Below are 19,294 nucleotides of genomic sequence, written 5' to 3'. Positions count from 1 at the left end.
GAGTTCTTTTCGATTGTGTTGATTGGTCTTATTTATAGTATCCGGTGCCGGGGTAGCCACTTTGGCGACCTAAGACGATTTTCAGGCGATAAAACAAGTAACACACCATCGCCATAGAAGAACGGTTTCTGCGATTTGCAAAGTGGTCGGAAATAGATCAGAACTAGTGACGCTTATTTTCATCTGTTATGTATACGCAGGTCCTGATGAACGAAGACGAATGTATGTCCGAGCTTCACCCTGAGAATAAGTTATTGACGCTAAACCTATTAGTACTCAGGGTTGGTACTGAGGGTCGTGAGTTCGAGTCCCATCGAAGGAAAGTAATTACCTCCAATACATTTTTCAAATCATAATTTTCCACACAATGTACATATCAGAGGCGCATCTATGTTCCGAGTCATGGATAAGACAAATATGAAATGTCGATTTGAGTCGTATTCTGGTATTTGCATTAGTTTAAATCGATTCGCACAAATTCGTGACTTTGACTTTGGTATGATCACTTCCATTCATTTCCACAGCGAACTTCACCTGTTACCACTGTGTAGAGAACTATATGACCTCTTATAAGTGCCACGAGAGGTTTTGGAGCTGTTAGTGTGGAAGATAGGACAGCAGGAATCGTTTTGGTATAACGTGAAACACAGAAAGAACTAAACCATACATATTAGGAAGCTTAGCTTGCCATTGAACCCACAACATCCTGTTTATAGGCAGTAGCGATTCCACAATTTTCAGGACAAATATTGTTTTTCCAAGATTATGTAAGGATTGCTAAGAAGCATGACATACATCTTTGAATTCTTACGATTGGGGGAAACTGGACACACATGATCCCCACTTTTTGTTTAGGATATTTCTCGATGTAACATGCACAGATTTGCACGCTCCTTGATGGACTTGATAAAGAATTTAATTAGCTATTCAAAAACGTCATTGGAAGCAAATATTTGTTCATGAAAGTTACCATAAAATCGATTTTGCCGAATAATAAAAAATTTGGCATTTTCAAAACTTGCGGGAGACTTGATCCCCATATAGAGGGAAATTGATCCCTTTATGAGCTGAACATGTTTAGGTTCTTCCAAGTCTCATGAAAGGTCAAATTGATCTAGCATCAAATCCTAACAATTCTTCATATTCTGTCGTAATAGCAGTCGTGCGGAAATTAAATATTGTCGGTATTAAGCAAGGCAAGTATTTTGGTTCTCGAATAGAGTAATAGTGACATATATAATGTCTGCTATAGCAACAAAATTGGCATGGTGATGATGATTTATCTGCAAACCATTCACTCTACTAAAAGACAGTGGTCATATTACGACAAATATGATGTTCCCAAGAGGATCTCTCTTTGTGATTGATACAGTTATGATACCAAAAATGATTGATCGATACATAAATATATCTTTGTAATTTTAGAATCTTATTTTTCTACTAGCAGACCCGACGAACTTCGTTTCGCCTAAAATTGATTTATTCTCTGCTTAGTTCTCGAGTTATGCAGAAATTTCTGTTTCATTTGTATGGTAGCCCCCCTTTTCAAAGAAGGGAGGGGTCTAAAACCATCTTAAGAACCTTCCCCGGCCCCAAAAACCTCTGCATACAAATTGTCACGCCGATCGGTTCAGTAGTTTCGGAGTCTATAAGGGTCAGACAGACAGAAATTCATTTTTATGTATAAAGAAGATTGAATCTCTGAAAACTGGCCACAGTGCAAATGCCATGGCCAATGGTAAATATCCCTAAGTACCTGTTTTGGGACCAATAAAAAAAGACTGTGATACATCGAGATCGCCAGACTACTACCAATGCCACAACCGTGATCATACCACGATGGTGACTTCACACATTAATATGGTACTGTCACGCATTATAATTTGGTACTGTCACACATCATCATTTTTGTAGTGCGTGTTATTATTACACAAATGCGATTTCTCCTAAACGACTGACCAAAAGTTGTTGAATGAGCCTATTATTCAAATTTCTTTAAAAAGATTTACAAATAAATGGTGATTGTAAGCAAACTTCTCCTAGTTCAAACGGAAAGAATTTAATACCTGTTCGAACAATACTAATTTTAAGCCCTTTGATATGTTGAGTATTTTCAAAGCTTTGTTTATACTCTTTTGCATTGAAAAAAAATGTTAAAATGCATTTAATAAAACTAATCAAAACTAAGTATATTCAACTACACTTTGTTCTGGTTAATAAAACAAGGTTATTGAGAAATTCAAATTTCGCGTGTATCGTCTGATTGACAAAATTAAAGAGAAATTAAATTTATTTATACTTTTTAAAAGAATTTTTACAGATCAATTAGTTACATACAATACAATAATATGCGACGGTATACAACAAACGCCTTAATATATGCAATATCGGGATCAAGTTTGTCCAAACTGTGGGGGATCAAGTGTGTCCATGTTGAGTATTTATCTTGTTTTGTTTTTTTGTATTGAATGGAAAATAAACAATAGTTAATTGAATTAATTTATTCAATTCTACAATAATAAAACTTTGTCCAGTAAAAATTTGGTACGTTTTGGGTGGACATATTCAAAGTTATTAAACTTTTCTCCTTTGAAGAAAAAAAGGATTGAGAATGCTTAAATAATAAAACCTCTTTAAAACCCACATACATAAAGTAACTAATATTAAATGTTACTCAGATCTAATGGATCCGTTTGCAGATACTTACTTGATAGGCTACAGATCTTCGATGAACCTACGCCGAATGGAGTATCCTTCTCCACTGGACTCGATCCTGGGCCAATCGCTTCCAGTCGCCCTGAACATTGAGCGCCCTCAGGTTCTCTTCAACTGCAAAAAGCCATCGTGTACGCGGCATTCCACGGAGCCTGCGGCCTCTTCCGGGTTCTCTACTAAATATTATCTTCGCTTGACGTTCTTCCGGCATACGAACAACGTGACCAGCCCACCGTAGTTTGCCGTGTTGTATAAGCTTAATAATATCCAGCCCTTTATACACCTGGTACAATTCGTGATTCATGCGACGCCGCCAGATACCGTTCTCCTGTTTACCGCCGAGTATTGTCCGCAGCACCTTACGCTCAAACACTCCGAGAGCTCTCCGATCAGCCTCCTTTAACGTCCATGTCTCATGGCCGTAGAAAGCCACCGGAAGAATCAGAGTAGTATACAGCGCGAGTTTTGTTTTTGTTTGCAGACTACGGGACTTAAGCTGGTTACGAAGTCCGTAATAAGCCCTATTTGCAGCTGCAATACGCCTTTTCACCTCGCGGGTAACATCATTATCGCACGTCACTAATGTTCCAAGATACACAAATTCTTCTACCACTTCAAAATTTTCACCATCCAGCACTATTTCGCTACCACCACCACTAATGAACCCACGTTGATTGCCAGCGACCATGTACTTCGTTTTGCTGGTATTGATCGTGAGTCCAATCCTCGCTGTCTCCCTCTTAAAAGGCGCAAAAGCCTCTTCCACGGCACGGCGATCAATTCCGATAATATCTCCGATCTCTCCTAATCGCTCCCTCGAGCGCTATATTGAACAGTAGGTTCGAGAGTGCATCACCCTGCTTTAATCCATCTAAGGTAACAAATGACGTCGATATTTCATCCGCAACCCTTACACTTGATTTCGATCCGTCCAACGTTATACGAATCAGCCGTATCAGTTTCGCCGGAAAACCATGTACAAGCATAATTTGCTATAATTCATTCCGTTTCACTGAATCGTACGCCGGCTTGAAATCAATACACAGATGATGTGTATGCAAGTTGTACTCCCGGAATTTTTCAAGGGTAAACATTTGATCCGTCGTTAATCGGCCCTCACGAAAACCTGCTTGGTATTCGCCGACGAAGGACTCAATCAAAGGGCCTCAATCTGTTGAACAGAATACATGACATAATCTTGTACGCCGAATTAAGGAGGGATATTATTTATTTATTCAGACTAAAGCCGAAGTGGCGGTATATAAGAGTCTTCTCCATTCGGCTCGGTCCATGGCTACACGTCGCCAACCACGCAGTCTACGGAGGGTCTGCAAGTCATCTTCCACCTGATCGATCCACCTTGCCCGCTGCGCACCTCGCCTTCTTGTGCCCGGCGGATCGTTGTCGAGAACCATTTTCACCGGGTTACTGTCCGACATTCTGGCTAAGTGCCCGGCCCACCGAAGTCGTCCGATTTTTGCGGTGTGAACGATGGATGGTTCTCCCAACAGCTGATGCAATTCGTGGTTCATTCGCCTCCTCCACGTACCGTCCGCCATCTGCACCCCACCATAGATGGTAGCAGCACTTTCCTTTCGAAAACTCCAAGTGCGCGTTGGTCCTCCACGAGCATCGTCTAATTAGCGTTTTGTAGATTGTCAGTTTGGTACGGCGACGAACTCCATTCAATCGGAGCGTATTGCGGAGTCCAAAGTACGTACGATTTCCAGCCACTATGCGTCTCCGAATTTCTCTGCTGGTGTCATTTTCGGCAGTCACCAGTGAGCCCAAGTCACAAATTCTTCAACCACCTCGATTTCGTCACCACCGATGCAAACTCGCGGTGGGTGGCTCACATTGTCTTCTCTTGAACCTCTTCCTATCATGTACTTCGTCTTCGACGTGTTGATGACTAGTCCGATGCGCTTAGCTTCCCTCTTCAGTCTGATGTAGGCTTCCTCCATCTTCTCAAAGTTACGTGCCATAATATCTATGTCGTCGGCGAAGCCAAATAGATGGACGGACTTATTGAAAATTGTACCACTCGTGTTAATCCCTGCTCTTCGTATTACCCCTTCCAAAGCGATGTTGAATAGCAGACACGAAATACCATCACCTTGCCGTAACCCTCTGCGGGTTTCGAAGGGACTCGAGAATGCCCCTGAAACTCGAACTACGCACATCACCCGATCCATCGTCGCTTTGATCAACCGTGTCAGTTTATCCGGAAAACCGTGTTCGTGCATTAGCTGCCATAGCTGGTCCCGATCGATTGTATCATATGCGGCTTTGAAGTCGATGAATAGATGATGTGTGGGCACGTTGTATTCGCGGCATTTCTGCAGTACTTGGCGAATGGCGAACACCTGGTCCGTGGTGGAGCGTTCGCCCATAAAACCCGCCTGGTACTGCCCCACGAACTCCCTTGCAGTTGGTGCTAGTCCACGGCATAAAATTTGGGAGAGTACCTTGTAGGCGGCGTTCAACAATGTGATTGCGCGGTAGTTGCTACAATCCAGCTTATCGCACTTTTTGTAGATGGGACACAAGACACCTTCCATCCACTCCTCCGGCAAAACTTCCTCCTCCCAAATCTTGGTAATGACCCAGTGCAGCGCTCTAGCCAGTGCCTCACCACCGTGTTTAAATAGCTCTCCTGGTGGTTGGTCAACCCCATGGGCTTTGTTGTTCTTCAGTCGGCCAATCTCCTCCTGGATTTCCCGGAGATTCGGAGCCGGTAAGATTATGTTCTGCGCGCATTCTCCCAGGTCCATCACCATACCGCCATCTTCGTCTGCCACATCGCCATTCAGGTGTTCTTCGTAGTACTGCCACCACCTTTGGATCACCTCACGCTCGTTCGTAAGAAGGTTCCCGTTTATGTCCTTGCACATATCAGGCTGTGGCACGTGGCCCTTACGTGAACGGTTTAACTTCTCATAAAACTTTCGTGCGTTATTAGCGCGGTACAGTTCCTCCGTCTCTTCACGGTCTCGATCTTCCTGCTGGCGCTTTTTCCTCCGGAAAATCGAGTTTTGTCTGTTCCGCACCCGTTTGTATCGTGCCTCGTTCGCCCTCGTGCAGTGTTGCAGCAATCTCGCCCATGCTGCATTCTTCTCCTCAACTAACTGCTCACATTCGCTGTCATACCAGTCGTTTCTCTGATCCGAAGCCACCGTGCCTAGTGCAGCGGTTGCGGTGCTACCAATGGCCGATCGAATATCTCTTCAGCCATCTTTAAGAGATGCTGCGCCTAGCTGCTCTTCCGTTGGGAGTGCCACTTCCAGCTGCTGCGCGTAGTCTTGGGCTAGTTTACCGTCTTGTAGCCGCCCAATGTTTAGCCGTGGCGGACGACTCCGACGCGTGTTGATCACCGTCGAGAGTTTTGAGGGCAGACATACTGCAACGAGGTAGTGGTCGGATTCAATATTCGCACTGCGGTAATTGCGTATGTTCGTGATGTCGGAGAAGAATTTACCGTAGATTAGAACGTGGTCAATTTGGTTTTCCGTTACTTGATTAGGTGATTTCCATGTGGCCTTGTTGATATTCTTGCGGGGGAAGAAAGTGCTTCGGACTTTCATTCCGCGGGAGGCTGCAAAGTTTATGCATCGTTGGCCGTTGTCATTCGATACGGTATGCTGACTATCCGGTCCGATTACCGGTCTATACATTTCCTCCCTTCCTACCTGAGCGTTCATGTCACCGATGACGATTTTGACGTCCCGCAGTGGGCATCCATCGTATGTCTGCTCCAGCAAGGTAGGTAATTAACTCTATTTGTAACTTTTTCGTACGTGGAAGCGGAGCTGCAATGATAATTGCAATTTTCGGTCAAGCAACACCAGATCGAGTTGAAACCAAGGATGTTAACGATCATTCAGTAATTTGCTTTCGATTATTTAGTAGTTTGTCAATAACACATTCCAGAAGCAGAATTTCAAAATATGTTGTATGGTGGACTTCTAGTGCGAAGAATTTTCTGCGACTTTGCCTAATGGTTCGTTATTAGAATTCAACTAATAACGGAGTTAGAGCGCAAGTCGCAGTAACTTAAACTAAATTATTGGAATTTTGTTATCATTTAGTCTAAGTTACTGAAACTATAGCTATAACTCCGTTACTAGTGGAATTCAAACAACGAACAATTAGGCAGAGTTGTAGAAAAACCTATAAAATATTTTGAAATTCAGTTTGTGGAATGTGTTATTGACAAATCACTAAATGATCTAACGCAAATTACTGAATGATCATTAGCATCCTTGGTTGAAACCCAGGTCGGTTGGTCCCCAGGTCGGTTGGCCCTGGCACTAAGGGTCTGTCTCATTTGGAGAATTAAACTTAAAAGTGATAGTTCGAAAATTAGCAAATGATCCGGTCATAAGAATGGCTGATGCTACTCAGCAATTCCAATAACACATCGATGCAAAATGATTCGATATCTGTCAAAAGTAATCTTGCTCTGCGAGCAGGGTTATTCGATAATTATTGAAATGTCACTTTTAAGTTTAATTTCAGTTTAATTCTCCAAATGAGGCAGACCCTAAGCCGGTCAAACGGGCTGCTGTTTGGCAAGGGTAAACTCCTCGTGCATCGCTTGCCGGCCGATAGGATAGAGGCAAGCCACTGGTTATCGGTGATTCACTATGTGGCTCGCTTGCTCGAGGTTGATGGCTTGCCATTCACGATTTTGGTTTTCTGCTCCCTGTTGCTGCAGCTCTGTCCAAATACTCGACAATAATGAGGCTATCTGCGATTTTGCCTTTAGTTTTATAGTACAATGTTTCGTGTTTTCTGCTTAAGAGTAGTCTTAACTAAATGCGAGAAAGGCACCACAAACGCTAGGTGGATGAATTTGGTTTTTTTTGGGGTTCCTTTGATAATTCCTGGATTTCCTGCATAAATTTCTTTTGAAATTCCTCCAGATGTTCATCTTAGATCTAGTCATTCTTCCTTCAACGAACTAACATATAGATCCTTTCTGGAATTCTTTCAAGAGTTCCTCATGAAATTCATCCTGAAATTCTTCCTGGAAATCCTCCAGCTGTTTATCTTCAAATTTCTCTGAGAGTTCTTTGTGGAACTCCTCTAGGAATTATTCTTGAACTTTCTTCAAATATTCCCACTGAAATTCCTCAAGAAACTTCTCATGGAAATACTTCTGGAACTATCTTTGGAATTCCGGAGACGAGCCAGCCTCGGGCTGAAAGTCTCCCTAATAAAGACATAATTTCTACAGGAATTCATTTTTATTTTGGATTTCCTTCAGGTACTCATCAACGAATTCATGTGGTAATTACTTCAGCAATATCTCCCAGGAATTCCTTTCAGAATTCTACAAGGTTTCAGGAGCATCACTGAAAAATTCACTAGCATCTTCAATGGGAATCCTTCCAAACGTTCAACTGAAAACTTTTTAACCCTTATATGGCCGGCTGGGTACCGGGGACCTTTTCGGAATTCAATTCACGATATCTGAATGATTTTTCATAGCAAGACGTTGAAACTCTGTCAGATCCACAATAATGACGATTAAAATCGATTGTAGGGGTTAATGGAAGTTTTGATCAAGGAGGGGTGGAGGAAGGCGTTCCGACTTTTTTTTATTCTTTAAAAAGAAATGCTTGTATCTTAAGCAATTTTCAACCGATTTCAACAGTTTTGGGCTTACTCGATTGCGAATTTTCTTTCTTAATCGTGCTATTGTTGGGATTGATCGGTCCACTAAAACTGATGGCCGGGAAATCTGGATTTCCAGGGACATGTCCTGATTTGATAATACTGACTTTGGATTTCGGTAACAAACTTCTTGAAATTTCCAAGCAGTAATCCATGTTATGATTACATTAGGCCCATCATAAGTGTGAACATTCGAGTGGCCATTTCAGAACAGGTTCCCAAAGCGGTCGGGAGAGGTCATAAGCATTTTTCAATGGAACCCCAACAATATGGGTATCTTACTGTTTTAGGGCCACCAGACGTACTGACCTCAAAGATTCCGTTCCAGGACGAGTTCCCCATGGGGGAAACACTTTTCAATAGATTCCAAGCATAATGGGTATCATTTATTTATTTTATTTGTTGGAGTAGCTGTGCAGTTCGTAAGAGTCTTCTCCATTCATGGCTGCATGTCGCCGTTAATCGTGATCGATCCCATTTGCTCCAATAGTCCAATAATATGCGACTATTTCTAATCACTCATTCATTTACCCCAGGTGGTCACTAAGAGGTCCCCCGGGAGGACCTCCGGAACATCCGGAGCATGTTTCATTTTTTGAATAGCAATATGAGGGCAAAATCATTTTAGAGGACCACCCATTGATTCCGGAAGACCAGCAAGTGGTCATACGGAAGATCCGGTTCATTCAAAGAAGCTGCCGATTCCGATAATTTATCTTACAAAGCTGTGACTTTTTAGAAATTGACTATTGCAGCCATGAGCGAGCAAAATCAATACAAGGACTTATTCATTTCGGATGGTTGGTCACTAAGTTCTAGAACATCCGGATTAATGGTCAGTTTAACAAGTTCGTCGTTTGAAGCTACGATTTTTATAAATCGATCGTTGACTTAATGTGAGAGCAAAATCAATGCACGGAACACTCATCGACTCCAGAATCCAGTCCAGATGGTCAATAAGTGTCCCTCCAGAAGTTTCAGAACATCCGGAGAATTGGAAAATTGTGAAATTTCGTCCTAGAAACCACGACTTCAAAGATCCCTTATTGTAGCATTGTAAGAGCAAAATCATTGCAAGGACAACAAATTGAACCCGAATAGGCATCAAGTGGTTCTAGGAAGCTCCGGAGCACCCGGAGTAGTGACCAAATCGGAAATCGTCCTAGACTACTGTGACTTTTATACATCATTTTCTCTAGCAACGTGAGTGCCGAATTCCACTAATTGGTCCTCCAGGAGCTTCGGACCATCCAGAGTAAAAGACAAATTTTGAAATTCGTCCTCCAAAAGTAGCAACTGGTTCACACAACATTTTTTGTACCAGTATGAGAGCAAAATCTTTGCAAAAACCATCCATTGACCCCGGGAGGCCACTTAGTGGTGCTTCAGAAACTTTGGAACATCTGTAAAAGTAATCAATTCTAGAAATTCACCTTAGAAGGTTGCGACTTTTTTTTTAATGTACTAGAAAGCTGTAAATGTTTATAAATAATATATTGAAATAGAAGCGAATAAACTGATTAGACTAGCCAGATTCTCCATCGAGTGAGGGAGAGGAACTCCCGGATAAATTCCTGGGAGAGCTCACGGAGGAAATCCTGGAGGAAATCCCGGAGGAATTCTTGAAGGAACCTACTGAAATCAACAAACAAACAAGTAGGACATGTCCCTGGAAATCCGGATTTCCCGGATATCAAAGTGACCGGATCCGTCCATACCATTCTTCCGGCCACCAGTCATTCGAATTACGGGAATCTTAATTAACAGAATACAATCTTTCAATTGAAGAGAGGCCACGGTGTCTTTGTCCGAAGAGACTTATTTTCTAAAAATCAGTATCTCTAAAAAAATCCACTACACGAAAGTAGAGTAGAGTGGGGCCAGAGTGCGCGTGGGGTAAGAGTACGTTTTCGATTTTTTGAAGTTATAAAACAAGATAAACTAGCAGCACTGCATCAGTTTGGCAGGTATTCTGACCAACTATTGTCATGTGTAATTGTAAACGATTTGAATAAACAACAAGCGAGATATGAAGAAAGATAATTTTTGGTCATTTTTATTTATTTATTAGTACACCATCTTCGACCATGACGCACAGATTCCTTCCTTAATAGCTAAATTATTCTAATTCTCTAATCCTAGCACTAAACACATTTTTGGACAGAATAAAATCGAACTTGTTACAAACATCGTTAAAAGAACGCAAACACAAATCAAAACAATTATTGTAGCCAAAGTTTTTTCTGTGAAAAGGGATCACAAATAAAGGCGAGTTTCGCAATCTGCGTGAGGGAACATTCCAACGTACGAGCTCCAATAGCTCGGGACAATCCAGATTCCCTGTCAGGAGGTCGAAGATAAACAATCTCTGCATTTTTAGGCGCCTGACAGAAAGCGTTTCCAAGTCGATCAGCCTGCAACGACTTGGATAGCTCGGGAGGTTAAATGGATCGTTCCAAGGTAGCTGTCTTAAAGCAAACCTAATGAAAGTTTTCTGACTCTTTCGAGTGCCAGCGTATGGACCAGGTAACATGGAGACCAGACTGATGAAGCGTATTCTAAAACGCTCAATGAGCAGAACAGTGTTTATACAGTATACATCGCTGAAGCCGGCAGCATGACGACGGATAAAACCCAGTACATTGTATGCCTTAGATGTAATGATGCTGGTGTGTTCGTTAAACTTCAACTTCGCATCGATGGTTACTCCTAGGTCGCAAATAGAGCTGACGCGTTCCAAGCCGTCCGGTCCAATGGAATAATTCTGCAGGATAGCGATGGCGGAACGTATGAAAGTTATGACCTTGCATTTTTTTTACTGTTTACGCGCATGCCGTTGTCGCCACACCAAACAAGCAAACGATTAATGTCGTCCTGAATAACAGCACAATCAGCACGAGATGCAATTACGCGGAAAAACTTCAGGTCGTCAGCATATGAAATCTTGCTTGATGAAATCACTAAACCGAGGTCGTTAACGTAGATGACAAATATTAGAGGACCGAGGACGCTGCCTTGAGGTACTCCAGATGTCATTGAAAAGATATTGGAGCACCTGCAGTTCACCGTCACAAAAGCCTTGCGACCAGATAGGTAAGAGTGCAGCCATTCTGTGATCCACGCTGGCAATCCTATGTGATTCAGTTTGTCGATAATAATATCATGGGGTACAGTGTCGAAAGCTTTTGCAAAATCGACATATATGGAATCAACTTGTCGCTTGGCTTCAAGCTCTCGAGATATGGTTGACACGTAACACATCAAATTTGTTGTTGAGCGGTTTTTCATAAATCCATGCTGGCAGCTCGAGATAATCGGTCCAGCGGCTCTATACAATCTTGCGTGGATCAGCTTTTCAAAAACCTTGCTTAAACAGCAGAGGATGGATATTCCCCGATAGTTAGTGACGCAATTTCGGCTTCCAGATTTATGGATCGGTATTATGGACGCGGTTTTCCAAGCAAATGGAAACACTCTGTCTTGGAGCGAGCGGTTGAACACTACAGCAATTGGGGTTGCTAACGTGGCGGCGCAATTCTTAAAAAATGCAGGATGAAGATGGTCTGTTCCTGGACCTTTAGATGTGTCAAGATCATCCAGAGCTGTTCGAATCTCATCAGGAGAAAACTGAAAGCATGGTAAGCTGATGTTGTAGGAAGGTATTTGACCAAAACAATTCTGGCGACGGACAGGAGATGCTCTACAGAAAACACTTTCGAAGTAGGCAGCAAAAAGGTTAGCTGCTTCATTGCTTGTTCCAGAAATGGGAAGGATTCTCTTTCACAGAAGCTTGAACATTGTGCACATAGTTTTCGTGGGCAGCAGAAAGAATTGCTTTATATTCCAGCTCGAAATCACGAAGTCTGTCCCTGTCAGAAACGTTCTTTGTTACGAAGTATCGACTACGCAGCTTGCGGAGATTGTTGCGAAGGTTACGTAGCTCAGGAGTCCACCAAGGTTGATTAAAATCAGACTTTGAGGCACGCTTCTTACGAGGAACGTGTGTGTTGATAGCTTCAAAGAGAAGTTCGTAGAGGGCCGATAGCATTCCGTCCACTGTATCAGACCGCAGAGATGATGTCCAATCAATGTCGTCAAAAGTAGAATTAATCAGATCGAAGTTGCATGCCGAGTAGTCATATATAAAACAGTCTACGTCAACAGGTAATGCTGGCATGACATTCTCGTCAAGAAGTACGATGATTGGTTTATGGTGGATATCAATAGGCAGTAGCGGAGATGTTGGCTCAATTATATCAACGATCTCAGGGAGAGTTGTGAATATCAGATCGAGAAGTCTTCCATTTATGTTTACAACATGGTTAATTTGCCTCAAGCCATTAGTAAACATTGCTTCCGTGAAGTTCAGCTCAGTGTCAGTGGAAACGTTGGAAGGGACGTACCCGTTTATATCAACATCGAAATTCCAGCGCAAAGATGGAAGGTTATAGTCACCGATAGATAGAACTATATCAGACTCAGAGGAATTGTCTGCTATGGAACGTACAGCATTCGCATGAGCAACGTATAACTGCATACTAGAGTTTGGCGGAAGATACACAGCAATAACGAAAAACGAACGAGGCTTCGACTTAATGTGGACTGCGATTTGTTCCAGTTCAACCGAGTTAGCTAACGATACACATTCACTTTTCAGTGAATTTCTGACTGCGACTAAAACGCCACCACCTCGTGAATGATGACTAGTTAAATCGTTGCGATCACAACGGAAAAAATTGTAATTGGAAGAAATTTCGGTACTTTTGATATCTGATCGTAGCCACGTTTCCGTGAAAACAAGCACGTCATAGTCACAACTGGATAACGCCAAACTAAGCTGACTGATTTTTGTGCGCAATACCCTCTCACGTTCTGGTAGTAAACAGATATCATGTGGTTTGAGGAATGCCGAGCGCTGGTAGGTGTAACTGGCAGAGGTGGTGAATCGTGGTTTGGTGGCCTGCTGGCTGAGACGATATACGGAGCGGCCTGAAGTTCACCAATCACACTGCGGCTGGAATCATGTGAGATGTCAGGCAGTGAACCTATCCTACTAGGAGTGTACTTGCCTGAAGATGGTTGCCGGAAGACCCTCTCTCCTGATTCATACGCAGGACCGGGACGACTGTTGAACGTAGACTGGAACGGCTCGACTGTGATGAGCGGATAAGGGTCTTCCTCACGGCCAGCGGCAAGTGTGCGTCCCGGTGTTCGATTGCGGGCTCCAACGGCTTGAGACTCTGCATTCAATCTGCAGCTGGAATCAGGGGAGGCATCAGGAAGAGATCTGTTTGAGCTGAACAAGTACTTGCCTGAGGATGGTTGGCGGAAGACCCTCTCTCCTGATTCATACACAGGACCGGGACGGCTGATGAGCGTAGACTGGAATGGCTCGACTGTGATGAGCGGATAAGGGTCTTCCTCACGGCTAGCGGCAAGTGTGCGTCCCGGTGTCCATTTGCGGGCAGATATGCATCTCGGTGATGTGTTTGTCAGTTCGTGATCGGTGTAAAGCGTGGCGAAGTCAGACGACAACTGATTGCTATGTTGAAAAATCTATGCGTTGACGAGCGGACTTGAGGCGCTTGACAAAGATGGGACAATCGATACTCCAGGAAGAGTGACACACGTCGATTAGTTCATCGTATGGTGAGCTGCGACTAGTATTTTGCTAAAAATAATTGTGTTTCCGCAACTAGTATTCCATTACCATAAATACGTTCAATCAGGTGAACATTATCCCATTTCGATAACCTATTGTATAGAGTTCTTTATGGTGCAGAACATCAATTTTGGTTTTCCAAGAGGTCAAAACCATTAACTGTATAAATTTTGGGGATGTGGGGTAAAAGTACGCAGGAACGTGTGGGGCAAGAATACGCATATGAATATTCAAGTTCTGATGCCAAACTCGTATCTTCGGCTGAAATAAGACTACTTCCGAAGCGTTAAGATCCACAACAATCAAAAAAGGGATAGAAAAATAGGGAAATCGAAAATTATTAATCAAGTTCTCCTTCTAAGGGTTGCTGAAGTCATTTTGTGTTAGAAGCGACTTAGCGAACAAAGCGCTGAATCGAAATCATGAAATTGTATTATGTATTGTTTTAGATTTAAACATAGTCTGAAAACACAATTTCATTTAAATGATTTTTTCATTTTATCAAAAGCAACATCCATAAATTACGCAACGCTTAGGTTGAGTGGGGTTGCGTGATGTATGACGATATATGCATTTTTTAGAGGATTCATACAAAATTGTAAGATAGGGGGGGGGGGTGTGGAATGGCCAAATTTTTCATTACGTAATTAGTGGACTTTCTTTAAGGATAATTCCTTTGTTTACGCTACGCGAAACCTGATATATTTTTACCTCCTTAGTTTTTTGGTATTTAAAAAAACACAGTGTTTTTTTCGTATGAAAGTTCACATTTCTAGGACCCCTTCCCTCTTTCAAAGTTACGTAATCTTTAAACATTCCACCATATACTTTCAGTAAACATCAATTAAACGTTATTTATTAGATCCTTCTTGTGTTAATAAATACTTAAAAAACATGATTTGAAAAGTGCGTACTCTTACCCCACCCAATGCGCACTCTTACCCCACCGGTGGGGTAAGAGTGCGTTTTTGAGGTGTCTTGCAATAAGGGCTCTGCTAAAACGAATTCAATTATATCCATAATTTTTTTCACTGGGTAACATAAAGAAAGAGTATACGAACCGTAGGGGGGGGGGCTCCTTAGCCGTGCGGTAAGACGCGCGGCTACAAAGCAAGAACATGCTGAGGGTGGCTGGGTTCGATTCCCGGTGCCGGTCTAGGCAATTTTCGGATTGGAAATTGTCTCGACTTCCCTGGGCATAAAAGTATCATCGTGTTAGCTTCATGATATACGAATGCAAAAATGGTAACCTGGCCTTAGAAATCTCGCAGTTAATAACTGTGGAAGTGCTTAATGAACACTAAGCTGCGAGGCGGCTCTGTCCCAGTGTGGGGATGTAATGCCAATAAGAAGAAGATACGAACCGTCGACATTGATTTGATATGTAGAACGAAGTATACGAACTTCTTTCATAAGGTCCCCATGTTCGATTGAAAACTAAGTGCGTTCTCTTGCCCCACTCTACTCTATAGGTTTTTCTTTTTCACGTAGGTGCATTTTTTAAATGTTCTATCGGGTGTCATTTTTCCATACATTTTGTGGGAGGGGCTAAATCGATTGTCATCGATTAAATATATTATCAAATACACAAATACAAATTTGAGATTTCTATGGAGTTTGTACCAAAAATAGTAAAAAAAATAAAAATTATTCTAGATCCCCCGATAGAACATTTTAGTTTATACTCACTATATGCAAAAGGAGAGCATATACTTTCGCGTGGTGGGTGTTTCAGAGATACTGATTTATTTTAAATAATATTTCCCCATAGAGACACCGTGGAGGCAAGTCCCAAACGCAATTCAGCGGAACGGCGACGGAAACGGAAAGTTTGACAGAAAATATATGGGATAACTGTCAAATCTGCCGTTTCCGTCGCCGTTCCGCTGTATTACGTGGGGGCCTGCACTGATCAATGAATCGCCCACTTTGAGCGTGCTTACAGCGGCACACTAGGAGTTAACTTTATGAAATCAGTATGGCATACGTTTCGCAGTTGTTTCAGAAGTAGGGGAACGGTTCGCCACTTCATCTCATAGCTCATATTTCCATCCCATCAAAAACAAAGCAACGGAAAGAAATTTGGTTTGTTTATTATTTTTGTGATTTTTTTTTCAGTAGTGAGCACGCATGTTAACAAAAAGAAGCGACGAATTTGGTGCCGTGTTTCTTTGTTTAGCGATGAGATGGATATATGTACAGTGAGATGGAGATCGGAACATTTCCCGTATAAGATTGCTTATGTCGTTCCTGTTCGCGTGACTAACATCTAGGTTACTTTGATCTGGCAGCCAAAGTACCGGTACTTCAAGTGTCAAGCTGATGTTGGTGATGGAAGTAAACATGCACTATAACATTATGCATAAATTATGGCCAATTGATGCTTGTTGAAGCATCTTTTGGCAAAATAATTTAAATGACTACAGCGCCACTAGCGTTCTAGTACTTATAATTCTACTCCTTTCGCCAAGGTTCAATTTCTCAAAAATGAGCACCTTTATCGAAAAAAAATATTTGGTAGGCGTAGTAGCGGACACCTTCCTACATAACCGGTAGTTTTTCATGAAAAGTTTCTAATTTTGAAAAAATTGGCGTTAGATGATTTTCGCCATACAAATTTCTGGTGGTTAACTCATGCTGGCTATTGTGCGCATATTAGGGTGTTTCAAAAAATCGATTTTGCTCCACAGTGCTCATCTGATTCTTTACCATGTTCTGAGTGTCCTCTGAAAATTTGAGCTCATTTGGATTAAAACTGATTTAGCACAAGCCGTTTCAAGTTTGCATGCAAATTAGTTTGGAGATATTTATTTTTTCGTTATACTGTTAATGACATTTACCAATTAAGCGCAGTTTAAAAGAAAACCTACATAGCTAAAAAGGATACTCAACAGCTTTCACCCAACGAAAACCGCATGTTGATTAATCGTCCCAATAATTAGTAATCGATTTTAAGACAGGTTGCGAATCATTAGTCATGATCGTTAAACTTCTTTGAGGGCATCACTGAAATGTGCAGTGCACATAGTAGCCTGAATTTGTGTGTGCTATCTTTCGCGCCACGAGCAGCAATGTTGCCTGCTGATGAGTTATGCAATTAGCGCCAGAAAACCACGGTATAGATTAAATTCGATTACTGATTATTGGAACGATTAATTGAGATGCGGTTTTCACTGAGTGAAAGCTGTTGAGTATTTCTTTTAGCTATGTAGCTTTGAACATGCGCTTGATGGGGAAGCGTCATTAACAGTATAATGAAAAAATAAATTTTCCCATACTAATTTGCATGCAAACTTGAAACGGCTTGTGCTAAATCAGTTTTAATCCAAATGAGCTCAAATTTTCAGAGGACACTCAGAACATGGTAAAGAATCAGATGAGCACTGTGGAGCAAAATCGATTTTTTGAACCACCCTAGCGCATATACTATAGCGCCTGGATGTGACAGTGGTGGGGAGAAAATCAGCCACTGCTAATAATTCCTTGAAACAGCATGGAAAATTATAGATGATGATGATACTACCATCTATTGTAGCAAGACACCTGCCGATAGCACTGGCCATATCTGACAAACGATTTGATCATGATTATATTATTGTTTGTATTTCATCAAACTCCTGTATGAAGGGCCAAAAATGGGTGGGGTGGTTCCATAAGCAGAGGCACTTATGCGAATCCACGGGATGAATAGAGAATCTTCTTCCAGAAGAAAGTTCTTACATACAATAATATTATCTAGCCCTCGTTTCCCAGATTGACCCAATAGATGGGGAGAAGAGCCCGCCCTTTATCCACGAGATGTTAACAACAGGAAGTTGACGATTCCACTCTTCCTATCCAAATCGTTTCAATCGGGTGCCCTGATGGTTATTTTTTTATATGGTATATAATCATATAGTTTCAATATAATTTGGTAAATATATGTATAAAATGGAATTCTCTCACCAAGTTTCAATACGCATGTCCTGGATGAGGGAGGACCTTTCTTCAACACCAGCTAGTTTTTGATTAATGCTGTCTTCAGAGATACCAATAGTTCGTCATAAAATGTTCTGGTTTAAATCAGGGAATATTCATCCTTCTGGTTCACAGATTGAAAAATAGACTTCTTGATTTCTTCCAATGATCTTCAACTTTCACTAATCTTGAAACATCAATACTTCGCCAGGATATTTTCCAGGGGAATAGCACTATTGTATAGTCTGCTGCGTAATGGAAAATATTCGATCTTCAAGTATTGCGTCGGCGGGTCCAGTGCATTAAACAAATTTCACTAATAATCGTGGTCCACTTCGTTTGGTAAGAACTTGTTTCCACTTAATTCTTGTCCATTTCCATTTCCATTTTTTTCAAGCGGTTTTTGGGACAAGCACTTTTTTTTACAACCACTCACACTCACGGCTAACTTCGATATCGTGCTTTGAAAATATTTCTGAGACAGCATGGAAAATGATAGAGGTGAAAAATGTTTGACTAGATTTACTATTCGGTATTTAAATGATTGAAACGAAATTTATCAGCACTGGTGTGGACAACATGCTGGATAGCTACAAATAGACTGCAAAAAACGTGGAACGGAAGTATCCGGCTGGTTATCAGTTACCGTTATTTGTAAAAGTAATCTGCCTTCAGTAGACTATTTTTGACATGACACAGATTATTCTGTGAGAAAATCAAGAAAATTGGTTGGAAAACGACTGAGATCTGAGTGCTAAAAGTTGCCGGTCCACGTTTTTTGCGTCCTTGGCACTTTTCGTTACAAATCTTGGCTCGGTAGGTAGGTGCTTGTAGGCACTCCTGAAGAGCAAAATGCGTTTGCGCTTAAACGAAGGGCTGTTAATGAAAGCTTTACAAAAGCAAATTTTGTCACAGCAGATTGCATGAATCTAGGCGCTCAAGCCAAAAGCGAAGGAAAACTATGCACGCACACATACACATATACCTACTCTCTCTTGCTCAAGCTCCAATCAAGAAACACCGATTAATCAACTCTCTCTTCAATACGCACATCAGCACCTTTACACAATCTCGCGACTGTTTCGGTTGGGTACTGGATGGGGGGCGTCCCGTTGATCAACAAGAAGCCGGGTGGAAAATGGTCATCGACAATTTCATAACAATAATTCGATTATTGGCCTCTTGAGAGACTAAGCTGTCGACGACTTATATTTGCACTAATTGGACTGAAACCACTTCTTCAAGTGTGCTTATCGAGAATCAATTATCGTCGTTGATGGC

The 19,294-nt window shown here is 41.8% G+C and overlaps 1 protein-coding gene across 2 annotated transcripts in view; it reads left to right on the top strand.

Annotated features, from left to right (window-relative positions):
• LOC134203753 (filamin-A) overlaps nt 1–19,294 on the top strand; it is a 352,847-nt gene that overhangs the window by 29,153 nt on the left and 304,400 nt on the right. The window lies entirely within an intron of this gene.

Source organism: Armigeres subalbatus, chromosome 1, assembly GCF_024139115.2.
Source record: "Armigeres subalbatus isolate Guangzhou_Male chromosome 1, GZ_Asu_2, whole genome shotgun sequence".
NCBI lineage: Eukaryota > Metazoa > Arthropoda > Insecta > Diptera > Culicidae > Armigeres > Armigeres subalbatus.
Note: the sequence above shows the minus strand (reverse complement) of the source record. Positions and strands in the feature narration are given on the sequence as shown.